Below are 15,096 nucleotides of genomic sequence, written 5' to 3'. Positions count from 1 at the left end.
TAAAGAAGTGTTATCCTTTGCCACGAATAGACGATGCGCTCGACTCCCTCCATGGCGCAAGGTACTTTCTTCCATAGATCTTCTGTCCGGCTATTGGCAAATTGCCGTTGACGAGCAGGACCGCGAGAAGACTGCCTTCATTACACCTGATGGGCTCTATAAGTTTAAAGTCACACCCTTTGGCTTGTGTAATGCCCCAGCAACATTTGAAAGAATGATGGACTCCCTCCTTCGCGGTTTCAAGTGATCAGCTTGTTTATGTTACCTTGACGACATCGTTTTTTCACCCACATTCTCCAGTCATCTCCGACGGTTATCAGATATATTGCAGCTATTTCGCACACCCCGGCTTCAACTAAACTCCTCCAAATGCCACTTCGGACGCCAAGAGATCACCGTACTTGGTCATCTTGCTGATGCAGCCGGTATCCGACCTGAGCCTACCAAAGTACGCGCTGTTACCAACTTTCCAACGACCCGTTCATCGCAAGACGTCCGCTCGTTTGTTGGCCTCTGCTCTTACTTTCGCTGCTTCGTCAAATACTTTGCAGAGATAGCACGTCTTCTCACTTCTGCTCGACATCTGCTCGACTTCCGCTCAAGAAAAACGTTACATTTACCTGGGGTCCTGTGCAAGCGTCTGCCTTTTTGCAGCTCATCGCACTATCACAGTCCCTTAATAGCTTTTTCTGGCCACGAAACTCCCGCCTCAGTTTATTATAAAGCCAGCGCCTGCCGCTAGGGACGCCATAGCAATATAAAGGCCACCTAGCCGAGCGGCCGCCGCGGGCGGCGGCGGTATTTTTTGTTCTCTGGTCACATTGTGGCCGAAATCGCAGCTTCTTTTCCATTTTATTTACATTCTACTTTGTCGTACCAGTTACAGTATCCAAACTTGAACATCTGAGAGTGTTTTCTAACCGAAATCAAGGCACGTACAAAAAGTAAACAATGTCAAAGTCAGGTGGCGCCTCCGTGTGTCAGCAGACGACGCGCATATAATTCTTCGTACTGAGAAATCTGTCGTTAGTTGGCCCAACCGGCTTCGAGTAAAAACTTTCAGGCAACTTTTATGCGCTGTACAAAGAATCAGACATTAGCGGCGTGGCGTTGCCAGTAAACGACAACCTGACATCAAGGTCGTGTGGTGTTACCGAATTCCGATTGCACTCGAGCCGTTCAGGCGATGGTAACAGATTATAATCACACGTACCATAACATGTTCTAGGACGTCAGAAGTAGTTTGGAACAGGTACATCGGCAGATCGTAGCCGTGAATGAAACGCTTGTTTGAAGGAAAGTATTGTCATTTTCATGTATCGCAAGCTTTGCTGGTTTTCGTGCGTATTAATCCAAATGTGCGCCAAAGTTTTCAAACGCGGTTTTCGTTGTCAATGTACCCTATACCCAAACAGATTAATATGCCCGACTGACTCAGCACTGCGCTTATTAATCTCTAACTCACGGGAGCAGAGGGACGAGGATTGACGGTCAATTGCACTCAGTGCCATACCTCTTTGGCGAACTGCCACGCATAATATTATTTGAATCGCGAGCTTTCTTTGAAACAAATGTAGCTGTTCTAACTCGCGAAAATGCTTATGAAAAATAACATTTAATGTGCGCTTTCACTCAGAACTGCTGTAGTGTAGAGCTCAACAGCAATCTGAAAGTTGTATTAACACAGAAAACTGACATCTTGTTTTTTTCCCTGTTGCATTAAGTTCCTAATGTCCCCTTTATCACGGCTGGAAGCCTACTTTGTTCAAGAAACGAAATTACTTCTGTGGCATGGCCCTTTTGTAAGCCGCGCATCGCGGAGGTAGCAACCTTAAGCTAATGTTACACACACACACACACACACACACACGCACACACACACGCACACACACACGCACACACACACACACACACACACACACACACACACACACACACACACACACACACACACACACACACACACACACACACACACACACACACACGCACACACACACACACACACGCGCACACACACACACGCACACACGCACACGCACACGCACACGCACCCCCCCCCCCCCCACACACACACTATACTACCCAAGCAGTGCTCCTAACTTGTAAGGGCGACGTGTGCTTACTGCTTCGCACAAGCAGATTTCTTGCCTCCACTAGCTGGACAGGTTGTTCGCACCGATGCTCGCGTGCTCTTATCTTATATTTTTTCTCTAGTAAAGAAATGCAGGCGAGTCCTAAGAAAAATATGAATGACATCAGCAGTGATGCTAGTGAAATGTACCTTGCAACCACCTGCAGCCGAAGCAGTGCGGCTGTCCAGCAAAACACCCCAAACAATGTTCATGTATGCATTGGCGCATGTCACTTTTTCAATCATGAACACTTCCAGGTGATGTTCCACAATTTGCAGGTGCATAAGCAGCTGGCTAGAGGGCACTTGAAGATGCCCTTTAGATTTTGCAAGTATAAGGCCAGCTGGCACTCGTTCCGATTTCAGCGTTCCTACACAGCTGGAGCATTTCAGCGATGAGAACTTCTTAGCTACGTAGCCTGTAAGATATTCAAATATGTACTCGTTTGGCGATTCTTGGCAACGCGAATCTGACGATTCCTCCACAGAGTTGTCAGGCTCCAACAGGACGTCATCTAGGAGGACTGCCAGAGAGTCAGCCAGTAAAATGTAAACCTCCATTTTGTTAGTAGAGTAAACAATAAACCAAGGAGAGAAAGGCACATATGGAGTTTCCCCATAGGTAGGGCAATACACCGTCATATGCCTGGGTTTTTGGCACATATGGAGTTTCCCCATAGGTAGGGCAATACACCGTCATATGCCTGGGTTTTTTATATTGAAGTTGAAACTGTATTTGTGTAGTCAGAAATAATAACAGTTATGTACTCCTGCATCGTCCAACAACCATTTTGTCAACAAAGTTTTCCTCACGTGGTTTATAGGAGCTTTTGTCCGGTAGAAAATGTCTTGCAGCTTGAGCAGCAATTGCGGCTCATCTCCAGCCACTAACGCTCGCTTAGGTGGCTGTACGAGGTTGTTTATGGAAAGCATTCTATATATAAATAAAATTTCTGCACTGTCAGCTGCCTTTCATCACCAGTAACATGCCTCACTATGCTGTAGAATCTCTGGAAGAACAAGCTTGTGTTATCAGTGAAAACGTGTGGAAAAACACTTATTTACCTCCGGTGGATCCTGTCCGAAGTTTCCAACCAGTAGATAACGAAAGCCAGATGAGAGAATGCTTTCAACAAGTGAAGTAGTGCTAATGAAAGTTATCCGCAGGGCTTGGCACGCAGGCGTGCTTAGCAAGCAGATTCTCCTCTGCTTTGGTAATCCATCTAGGTACTTGCAACAGCTGTCCAGCCACGTCGTTTTCCTTCAGTGTCTGCAAAGTGGTCAAATTTCAGGCCCAAGAAGAAAAGTTTTATTTAAGGAAAAGAACTGATATATTACAGCTATGTGCTCTCGGCTTCATTATATTGTACGTGTTCCGGCCTTCGAGAATTCAAGCAGTCTAACAGGATGTTCATTCGCCTTGTGAACTGCAATGTTCCTGAGGACTGGTGGAGCTTCTCGCACCAGTCCTGTGCGCTATAAAATTCCATGGCTACAGCTGTAGATTTACTGAATAGCTGAAATAGGGAAATGCTCTTCTAATGACATCTTTCTTTGCCAAAATGCCATCAGTAAGAACAATTTTTTCAGAACACAATTTTAGAGGTAAAGTGTCTCACCTGTACTGCAAGCTTCACACTCATTTTCTTAAAGGCATTTGGTGATATATTAGCCTTTGTAAGCTTCGGCACTACATGAAGACCAGCCTGTTCCTCTTCATATTCCAGGAGGACTGCATAATGGGAGTGGTAGACTTCTTGTCTCTGTGGGAGCTGCACGCAAGTTCTATTAGTATTAAACAATTATTGCACATACATTCGAGAGGAACAATACCCATTTGTAGCTTACCAAGAACTTTCCAACCTTCAGTAGATTGTTTCGTATACATTTGAATATGTGGGGTGGGTCTATCACTGAATAGACGACTCTAGAAGGGTCGCATGGATGCTCAAATGATGTTTTTGTGTTTCCCATTTCACCACATATGCCTAAAATACAATATTAAATAAGGTTAAGCACGTCATTTTACCATATATACTCTAGACATAAAGAGTGCACTTAAGTTATTACCCAGTGATCTCAAAACTGACCGGTTGCTCGTTGAGTTGTCACAAGTCACCGCATCAACAACAGCTCCGGAATTGCACAAGTGCACAATGCACTGCAGCAGCAATTTTGCTATGACTGAACCTGGAGCAGCACTTGAAGTACAGAACGTGCCTACTGTTTGAGACCAACCTGCAAGGAAAGGCCGGAATAGAAAAACTAGCACGTGATCTGCGTCTCGCTCGTGGTCTGATGGCCTGGTGTGCTCCCCGAAATTCACTTTTCCTATGAGTTTCATGTCCGACTCTCTCAGGTGCAGGCTTTTCCGCACGCTCATCTCATCAAACATTAGTACACCTACAAAGGAGTAAACAAAAAGTTGGTGCATGTAACTTATCGAAGGAATATATAAAGAAAGCGTAATGAAGGGATGAAGACAATTAAAAACCCAGTCGTTCCCTCTCGGGGCAAGCAAGCAGCTTTTCCTTTAGCACATCAAATAAGTCGGAATCAAATTCAAAGTCGAATTTGAGGTTCTTCATGTACGTGTACAATGTTCGCACATTTGGCAAGGGCAGGTAGTCATTCTCGTGGAGAAATGTGTATACTGATGTTGACTTGATCTTCAACAGAAGGCAGTCGTACAGCCACATTTTGTTGTGCCTGATGGGGAAATTGCAACATTGTTTTGTATTTAGAAACATCTTACGAAGTCCAAAAGCCCAATGCCGCTGAAATGTGTTTAGTAGCATACTGGCCATCATAGTGCCTGTCACGGACGTTAACCGACGCGAAGGCTTGCTGTAAATTTAAACACAGCATGCGCATAACACAAATCATTAGAATGCCACAATGCCTGAGTCAATGCTCGCAGGCATCTGGAAGGATGAAACGCACATAAACAGGCTGCCAAACATACAAGCATTACAAAAATCCACCAAAGAATTGATCCAGTCACAATAAATTTGTCGCTTTCAGTGCCCAACAGAGCAGTGTTGTGATCGTTCTTATGAACATACTGATCAGTGTCAAAGTGTACACGTAAGCACACTCATGTCTTAATATAGGATGGGATTTCTAGTCAGCAAACAAATAGAAAAGGCAAGGGCATAATTTGCAATACAGACAGTAAAATGTGTCGACGCTTGGGAGAATGGTTAACAGTTCTCAAGCAGTGTAAAAGCACAGTATATTTAAATATTCAGATAAGTTCCTTACCGCACAGCTTTTGCAGACTTAGCGTTTCCTTTCATCACACACTGATGTAGGACAAACCTACCCCGATAGTGAGCTTCTGAAGGCTCTGCTCTATGTTTTTGTGCATGCCAACCTGCACCGTCATCTTCGCGAGCATTGTTTGGCACCATACAGGCTGCTGTCTGGCGGGCCGAAGCTGACACCGCAGAGAGTTCGTTTCCGCCGCGCAGCAACAGCTGACGACGTTGTCCGTTTGGCAGGCGCAGTCACAACGCTGGTCATCACAGGCTGCTGAAGCTCCGGAAAGGTTGAAAACAGCAACAGTATGCAGATACTTCACACCAAACACCTTGTATTCACGTCATGCGAAGTAAATCACACGCACAAGTAGTCAACAAGGAATAAAAGCAGCCGCCTTAGAGCAGATTACGTACCTTCGTCTTCCGGCCCAGTAACCGACGTACTCGTAGGCGATGCGCTAACTTGGACCGCCGCCCTTGCACACGCCAGCTCTCGAGGTCGTTTCAGTAGCGGTCGCACTGTCAGCGACCGTGGTCGCGGCTTTGGTTTCGTAAGGTAGGCTGCCAGGCTGTCGAAAACACGAGGAATGGCAGTAGGGCTGAGACGTGGCTTTATCCTCGGCAACAATACGGCGTCATCGTTTATCGTGAAATCTTCCGTACGGATAATGTCTGATAGGTCAAAGTGCTTCGCGCACACACGCACATGCTTCGATTCGAACCTGAAATCGCTCGATTCTTGACGTGGTATGGCTCGCTTCCAATTCTCGAAGTGCTCACGAACACTCGGCATGCAAAATAGCGATACCTTTTCGGTAGTGCCTTTGTACCCGGAACGGCACCCCGGCACACAACACCTCAACGGCATCATCAGGAGAACGTGCCGCTACAGTTGTAGAATGCCAGAATTCGGATCTTGGCAAAACATAGATCACAAATATAAAGCACACGTCCAAACTTTCAGCCCACGCCGGTCGCAACTGCAGTCTCTTCGTGTTTAACGCGGAGAAACGTGGCCTCCCAGCTGCGGTGGCGCCGCAGCGCGGCGGCTTCATGCGACATATCAAGCTCTCCCATAGAGTGATGGCGGAGTTTCGTGACCAGAAAAAGCATTGAGGGACTATGGCACTACTCACTACGCCACCCCTGCTGGTCCACTTTGACGATTCTGTTCCCACGGAAGTCCACAGAGACGCCAGTGACCATGGCGTGGGAGCTGTTCTAGCTCAATGCCAACGTTGTCAGGACTGCGTTATTGCATATGCCAGCGACCTCCTTTCTGCCGCTGAGCGGAATTATTCGATTACAGAGAGAGAATGGCTCGCTCTTATTTGGGTCGTCGTAAAATTTCGTCCTTATCTGTATGGCAGATGTCATATGTAAGTGCTGCGAGGTGCCGCTGGAAGATGGGAGCGGTCACCCAAGCTCCGTGAGGAAGAAGTGAACGGGTGCACAAGCACGGCAGCACGAGGCGGTCTCGTAGTGTTCTAACCAGGCGGGCAGCAGTTCCGAGCTCCTGGGGGAACAAGACGAGAAGTCCTGCCAGGCGAGACGTCCGTGGCAAGGTGCGGAGGATCGCGGAGCCGAGCGTGGACGAGGGCGTCCGAGGAACCAGGGCTCCTGCTGCCAGTGCTCGAGACGCTGGCTGACTCGAGGGCCTCCGGTCACTGAGATGCCGCACCTGAGCTGTGCCGAGCAGCGTTCGTCTGGCACAGATGTTGTGTGCTAGACGCGGTCCTTACGTGTGACCGCCGCACGTGGGTTGCGAGCGGCGTACGAGCTGGGCACCGAGGCCGAGCTGGATGTGCGACCGTAGCACGTCGGTCGCAAGCGGAGCGTACGAGCCGGACACCGAGGCCGTGGTGCTGAACAAGGCGTTCCCTGGCTGCTGGAGCTGCTGCTCCTGAGCGTGCCGAGCCCGAGAACCGTGCTGGACGGGCCCTGAACGCGTCGTCGTCGCAGCCGGCTCGAGCACGGGTGCCGTGACGACAGAACCGTGAGCCTCACACCACGGGACTGTGTCAGCCCGTTTATCCTCGTGTGCCGTGTGGGGACGTACTGGCTGCAGTTACGCAGCTGATTAACTCTCTGTATATATATTTTTAAGGTTCTTTTTCATTTTGAGAAATGGTCCCAAACGACTCTGTCTTTCTTCCGCATCACTGCGCACTCGCGAAAGTGCCGAACAGTCCTGAACACCACAATTTCTGGCGTCCGCGACAAGGACTAAGCTCGATTTCCATACTTAAGAGCCGCACTTCACTTGTGTGCAGTGGTCGGAAATGGACTGGGAGAAGTTTATTCTGATAGGCAAGGAGCTTGGCTTGTCAGGTAAAGAACTGAAAGAGTGGATTGAAGAGCAGCATAACAGAGAGCGCGATAAACGAGCTGAGGACAGGGAAGCAGCGCGAGTCGCCCATGAACAGGAGATAGCTCTACTGACGGCGGAACAAGCTCTGCTGGAGACTAGATGTCGTCTTGCAGAGCACACGGATGGAACGGTTGAAACTGGTAGAGAACGCGGGGACAACAGCGGTGAAGCATTTAGAAGTCCCCACAAGCTTATTCCTCCCTACAACGAGGGCCGCGACAAACTCGACGCGTACATACAGCACTTCGAGCGGGTAGCCACCAGCCAGGGATGGCCAAGCGACAAGTGGGCACGATAATTAAGCTTGTGTTTGTCAGGCGATGCTTTGAGCGTGGTCGGACGCATGTCTGCGGAGGATGCCAGAGGCTACCAAAAGCTGAAGCAAACTTTATTGCAAAGGTTCCGGTGTACAGAAGAAGGATACCGTCAAAAGTTTCGCGAAGCTAAGCCAGAGAATTCCGAGACAGGGTGGCAGTTTGCTGGTCGACTGCTCGAGTACTTCGATCATTGGCAACAGATGGCGAAAACAACGAAACCTTATGAAGCATTAAGAGATAAGGTTGTATCAGAACAGTTTTGTTACGCTGCGATGAGAGGCTTGCCATCTTCCTGAAAGAGCGAGGATGGCGTTATCTCGACAAGCTAGCCGAAGCCGCTGACCATTATTTGGAAGTGCAAGGCCTGTCAAACCTAGCCAGAGGAAAAGAATAAAGAGAAACTAGTAAAGCAGCCTTGCAGAGCAAGAGCTGCGGAACAGAGACCAGGAAAGGAAAGGTTGAGTGCTTTCTGTGTGGTAAGCAAGGACACCGGGCTGCAGATTGTTGGACGCGGTCAAAAGGACCGAAGTCCTTGTCTTGCTGGAAATTCAGGAAACATGGCCATAAAGCTGATGAGTGTCCAAACATAAAGAGCAGTAACAAGGAGGCATCAAGTGCTATTTCTGACTGCGACCGGATGCCTGCTGTCCGGAACGAAGAAAGTCCGGATCCTGCCACTAAATCCGAAGAGAACACAAGGCCACCTGTAAAAACGGATGAAGACATCTATCTTGGTCTTCTGACGCAAGAGATGCCTACGGCAACCGGATATCTCGACAGACATCCTGTGACGGTGCTGAGAGATTCCGGATGCAATACTGTGGTCGTCAGGCGTTCACTGGTGCCGGAAAAGAATTTCACCGGTAACATGCGTACTGTTTACCTTCTGGACGGTTCGTCAAAGCAGCTTCCAGAACCGAAGGTCTACGTAGACTCTCCTTTCTTCCGAGGAACGACGCTGGCGCTCTGCGTGGAAAAGCCACTCTATGACGTTGTTCTTGGGAACATCAACGGGGTGCTCTACCCCACTGGTTCTGACATGTCACGTGACCCGTCTGATTCAAGACTGCATAAAGAGTCGGCACCAGCAAAGGAGCCTGTTCGACACCACAACGTGTCTCAAGATAGAGCGACTCTTAGTGCAGCGACAACAAGGGGAACCAAGGAAAAGAAGCTACCTGTTGCTGCATCGAACGCACTAGATGTGAGCCCACAAGTTCTTGAAGAGTTGCAGCGAGCAGACCATACTGTCACGTAGTAGTGACGCTGAAGTAAACAGTCGTAAAACTGTGTATGACGAAACTGATTCTTTATTGGGCGAACCTGTGCCCACAAAAGCGAGCTACACTCAAAGCACAACGAAAGCGGCGAACACAGTCGGCGGTCGTCGAAAATCTGATCAGCGGCGAAACGCGTCGGCTTTTATATACCTGAGTCATCGAAGGTTTCAGATTAATCCCTGATGCCCACGGGTCTTCCAGAAAGTTCTAGACAATTCTCGTCGGTCATACAATCAGATAACATAAGCGTCGGTGAAAACAGGCAACGGAAAGAAGCATCGATAACGTTCTAGAAACTTCCGATACAGGCGCGTCCTGCGTCGAGTGATAACCTTTTACATTTGTTAGCCGGTGGAAAGCGGCCACCGATGAAAGATAAACATATATACATGTCAGTACTTTGGAGGGCTGTTTTTCGTCGATCGGGAAGGCAACGACGAAGCGATCAGCAAAGGTAGAATTTGTTTTGATCAAGGGGATCCTTTACCGACGCTACAGATCTCTGACGAGGAAGGAAGTAGACCAACTGGTTGTTCTCCAAAGTCTCCGCCAGTTCGTCCTTAACATGGCGCACGAAGGAGTTTTGCAGGCCACCAAGGTAGTAAACGCACCACTGACAGGATACTCGAAGAATTCTATTGGCCAGGCGTTCAGGCTGAGGTGACACGATTTGTACGCTCTTGTGACATCTCTCAGCGTACTGTTCCGAACGTGTCGGACGTGTCCCCCTAGGGAACATGCCGGTGATTGACACACCGTTCCAACGTGTGGCGATTGATATAATCGGGCCACTCTCGCCGACATCGGCAAAAGGAAACCGATATATCCTGAAAATGGTGGACTGCGCCACACGCTATCCTGACGCCGTTGCATTACCAAGCATTGAAATGAACAGGATAGCAGAAGCTTTGGTCGAAATGTTCTCGCGTGTGGGAATTCCACGGAAAATCATGAGCGACCGAGGTCGATCCTTCACTTCAAGTTTAATGCAAGAACTAAGCAGGCTACTGTCCTTCCGACATTTGCCAACAACCCCATACCACCCTATGGCGAATGGCCTTGTTGAGCGTTGTAATGGCACGTTAAAGCGAATGATACGGCGCTGACCCAAAGAATTGGGACAGATACTTGGCGCCATTATTATTTGCTTATAGAGAGGTGCCTCAGTCCAGTCTGGGATTTTCTCCTTTCGACCTACTGCATGGTCGATACATTAGAGGACCAGTCACCATACTAAAGGAATTATGGACACGAGCAACTCTTGATGAAGAAACCAATACCACATATGGTTATGTTATGGAGCTTAGCGAACGTTTACAGGAAACGCGCAGAATTGCTCACGAGGAGCTGCAGAAAGCCAAGCTGACACAAAAGAAGTACTACGTTCGCAAAGCGAAGCCACGTCAGCTCTGCGCCGGAGACAAGGCGTTGTTACTGTTACCTTCCGATAACAACAAACTAATTCTAACGTGGCAAGGCCCATTCCCTGTATTAGCGAAACATAGTGCAATCGACTATGTTGTTGATCTTGGAACTCGCGCCAGTCTGCTCCACATCAACCGCCTGAAAACGTATGAGGAGACACCACCTTCGACGGACACAGTGGGACGCGCGGCTGTCACATTGAAGACAGAACTGCAAGAAGAACCGGAACAACGGTTCCTCTTACTTAACCAGCGTGAGACCTACCGTGACGTCAAAGCCGCCAACACCTTTAGACGTAAAGCGAGAAGTACGTGGACCGAGAGGGCCTTGTTCACGGGTGCACAGTCCAGAAATTCCACGTCTATCTCTTCGGCAAGCAATTTATACTTCCGAGCGATCACCAGCCGCTCGCCTACATTAAATCGGCCAAGCACACGAAGCGCAGGATACTCCGCTAGAGTCTGATACTCATGGGGTACGACTTCACGGTAGAACATATCACGTGCAGCGACAATGTAGGCGCGGACTATATGATCCGAGAGGAGACTCACAGCGTAAAGTGCGCCTACTACATTTGCTGCCTTTGTGAACATTCATGAACTACTGATGTGCGTTAAAAAAAACCCTACATGTGAACACTTTGTGCCTTACGGACTGCGAACTTTACCCATGTAAGTGCTTTGAACAGTTGTTTAGGTGAAACAACTTTCTAAAGTGGGGGGTAAAATGTCATATGGAAGTGCCGCGGGGTGCCGCTAGAAGATCGGAGCGGTCACCCAAGCTCCGCGAGCAAGAAGTGAACGGGTGCACGAGCACGGCGGCACGAGGCGGTCTCGTAGTGTTCGAACCAGGTGGGCAGCAGTTCCGAGCTCCTGGGGGAACAAGACGAGAGGTCCTGCCAGGCGAGACGTCCGTGGCAAGGTGCGGAGGATCGCGGAGCCGAGCGTGGACGAGGGCGTCCGAGGAACCAGGGCTCCTGCTGCCAGTGCTCGAGACGCTGGCTGACCCGAGGGCCGCCGGTCACTGAGCTGCCACACCTGAGCTGTGCCGAGCAGTGTTCATCTGGCAAGAATGTTGTGTGCTAGACGCGGTCCTCACGTGTGACCGCCGCACGTGGGTTGCGAGCGGCGTACGAGCTTGACACCGAGGCCGCGCTGGACGTGCGACCATAGCACGTCGGTCGCGAGCGGCGCGTACGAGCCGGACACCGAGGCCGTGGTGCTGGACAAGGCGTTCCCTGGCTGCTGCCGCTGCTGCTCCTGAGCGTGCCGAGCCCGAGAACAGTGCTGGACGGGCCCTGAACGCGTCGTTGTCACAGCCGGCTCGAGAACGGTTGCCGTGACGACAGAACCGTGAGCCTCGCACCACGGGACTGTGTCAGCCCGTTTATCCTCGTGTGCCGTGTGTGGACATACTGGCTGCAGTTAGGCAGCTGACTAACTCTCTAAATATATATTTTAAAGGTTCTTTTTCATTTTGATCAATGCTCCCAAACGACTCTCTGTCTTTCTTCCGCATCACTGCGCACTAGGGAAAGTGCCGAACAGTCCTTACCGTCGTCATTGACCATCTTGCTTTCTGCTGGCTATCTTCGCTCAAAGATCCCACGGGTCGCCTTGGACGCTGAGCATTAGAACTTCAAGGATATTCATATACGGTCATCCACAAATCTGGCCGTTTGCATCGGGATGCCGACTCCCTTTCCGGGTACCCCGTTTACCAACTGGAACCTGCACCGAGCGACTATTGTTCTTGTGTGCTTGCCGTGTCCGAACTCTTCAACATTGCTGCGGAACAGTGCCATGACTTGGAAGATTATCGACCGCGTCAACTGCCGGGCTCATGATGCCTCTCTCCAACTTTTTGTGCTACGCGATGACACTTTACATAGAAGCAGTTTGCTTGCTGATGGTCCTGACCTCTTATTTGTTATTCCGGCACACCTCCGCTAGACTGTTCTGGCGCAGCTTCATGATGCGCCAACAGCGGGTCACTTCGGTGTTTCACGCACACACGATCGCGCACGGCATCGGCTCTACTGACCAGGCGTTAGTTCTACTGGCCATTACGTAGCCTCTTGTGACCTTTGTCAGCGCCGGAAAAAGCCGCCGCTCCCACCTGCTGGCCTTCAGCTTCTCGACGTTCCATATGAGCCGTTTCATCGCGTTGGCCTCGACTTTCTTGGCACACTTCCTCTGTCTGTGTCAGGAAACAGATGGGTTACCGTCGCGACGGACTATGCGAAGCGATTCGCGATCACCTGTGCTCTTCCCATAAATTGCCCGACCGATGTCCCCCATGCAGCATGGTGCACCTCAGCAACTCCTTACCGACCGCGGTAGACAGTTTCTTTCGAAGATATCAAGGACATTCTACGGTCTTGCCCGACGCAACACAAACTGACCACGGCCTACCATCCAAAGACGAATGGCTTGATGGAGCGCCTGAACCAACAATTACCGACATGTTGGCAATGTATGTGTCCGCCGATCACCAGGATTGGGACATTGCATTGCCTTTTGAGACATTTGTGTATAACGCGGTAAGACATGAGACCACTGGTTATTCGCCTTTCTTTCTCTTACGGCTGAAATCCTACGTTGGCCGAAATTCATGTACACGTTGGTGCCTTCTTCCGCGTGCCCCGCTACCGAGCATGCTCGAGAGGCTATTGCCCGTGCTGACCATGCACGTCAAGTTGCCCGCGCTCGATTCAGCAAGTCGCAGATCCACCAGCAATCTCGATACAATAGCCATCACAAGACTGCTGTTTTTGCCCCTGGGTCTCTTGTACTCCTCTGGTTGCCAGCGTGCCGTGTCGGGCTTTCTGAAAAGCTGGTTCCCATACACTGGCCCGAGTGTGTGTGTGTGTGTGTGTGTGTGTGTGTGTGTGTGTGTGTGTGTGTGTGTACACCGGCTCAAGTGCGTCGCCAAGTGACCGACGTAACGTACGAAATCCCTCATGTCTTCGTCCCCATCGGCCGAACCCCGCACCAACATCGTGCAGGTCGTCCGCCAGAAGCTCTACCATGTTGCAGATACTGATTAATCCTGTGTGTGCAGTGAACCTTTTCGTGCCATCGTACTTTGACTGCACCAAGTCGGTGCGTTTCATTACCCCTCGCCAGGGGGTAATGTTATGAGCCATGCACCTATCCTGTGGACGAAACTGAAGTAGCATATATCAGACGAGAAAGAGAACGAGCTGTATCATGGTCCGCCATCTTTGTTGTTATTGTGCCATTCTCTGTCACTTGTAAATATGGTATATAGACCCTTTTCGACATCTCTCTGTAACAATATTTTACCTCGGCGGAACCCCTTTGGTATGGTTTCACACTCACGAGGACGATCCAAACAGCTTGCCGCCAAGAAACAACTGGCGGTAAGTATACCCAGAGATCCACTGAACCATACTTGTCGTATATACAGGGCGTGCTAGCCTTGAATGTACAAGCTGACCAGAATATGTCCGAGGCTGACAAGATCGTCCACACTTTGAAAGGTATCGCAGACGACGCGTTTAATCTGCTCGTCTTCACCAACGCGACCACCGGTGACACTGTCTTCAAAGTTTGCTGTCGTCTCTAGCAAGCGAAATGTCGGCACATTTCGCCGCAGTTGGAGAGTCTACCGAATACCGTTGCAACGTCATCCTGCGAGGCAACTCCTTGTCAACCATCCACATCAGCGTCGCTGTCAGAGCTTTCGTTGATATTGCGGCGCGCGTCTCTGTCATGAGTGCTAGTTTCCGTCGTTGTATGAAGATCCTTACACATCGCACGACCCAACTAGTGCTGGTCACTGACGGTGCGATGGTCGCTGTTGTGATGTGCACAGCTCGGGTTACCGTTGCTCGTCACCAGGTGGTTGTTATTTTTACGGTCCTTACCCCGTGCCCTCTCGACTTGGACTTGATTTTCTTTCTACCAATTACGATTTGATTCATTGCTCCGCCAGTGTCCTCCACCTTGATGTCCCTGGCCTCTGTGAACCCAGTGACCAACCTCCTCCATCTCACTCACATTGCAGCTACTTTGTTCGCCTACCATCTAAAACCGTGACGTATGTCGAATTGTCAAGCTCGCCAGCTGTTTGAGAGGCGCCACGTAGTGGCGCCTCTTGCAGACGTCCTGCTCACGAATGGTGTCGCTGCACCCTAAATGGTCCCGAGCATTACCGCATACAGAACCTGCCTTCCAATTGTGAATTTTGGCTTCATCAAGCACGTACTTCCCCAGGGGCTTTGCGTAGTCCACCTTTTCCCCCTGCAACACTTTCAGCTAGAAGCTTTTTCATTGCATGC

Source organism: Dermacentor silvarum, chromosome 5 (genome assembly GCF_013339745.2).
Source record: "Dermacentor silvarum isolate Dsil-2018 chromosome 5, BIME_Dsil_1.4, whole genome shotgun sequence".
Classification (NCBI taxonomy): domain Eukaryota; kingdom Metazoa; phylum Arthropoda; class Arachnida; order Ixodida; family Ixodidae; genus Dermacentor; species Dermacentor silvarum.
This window is presented reverse-complemented; position numbering follows the sequence as displayed.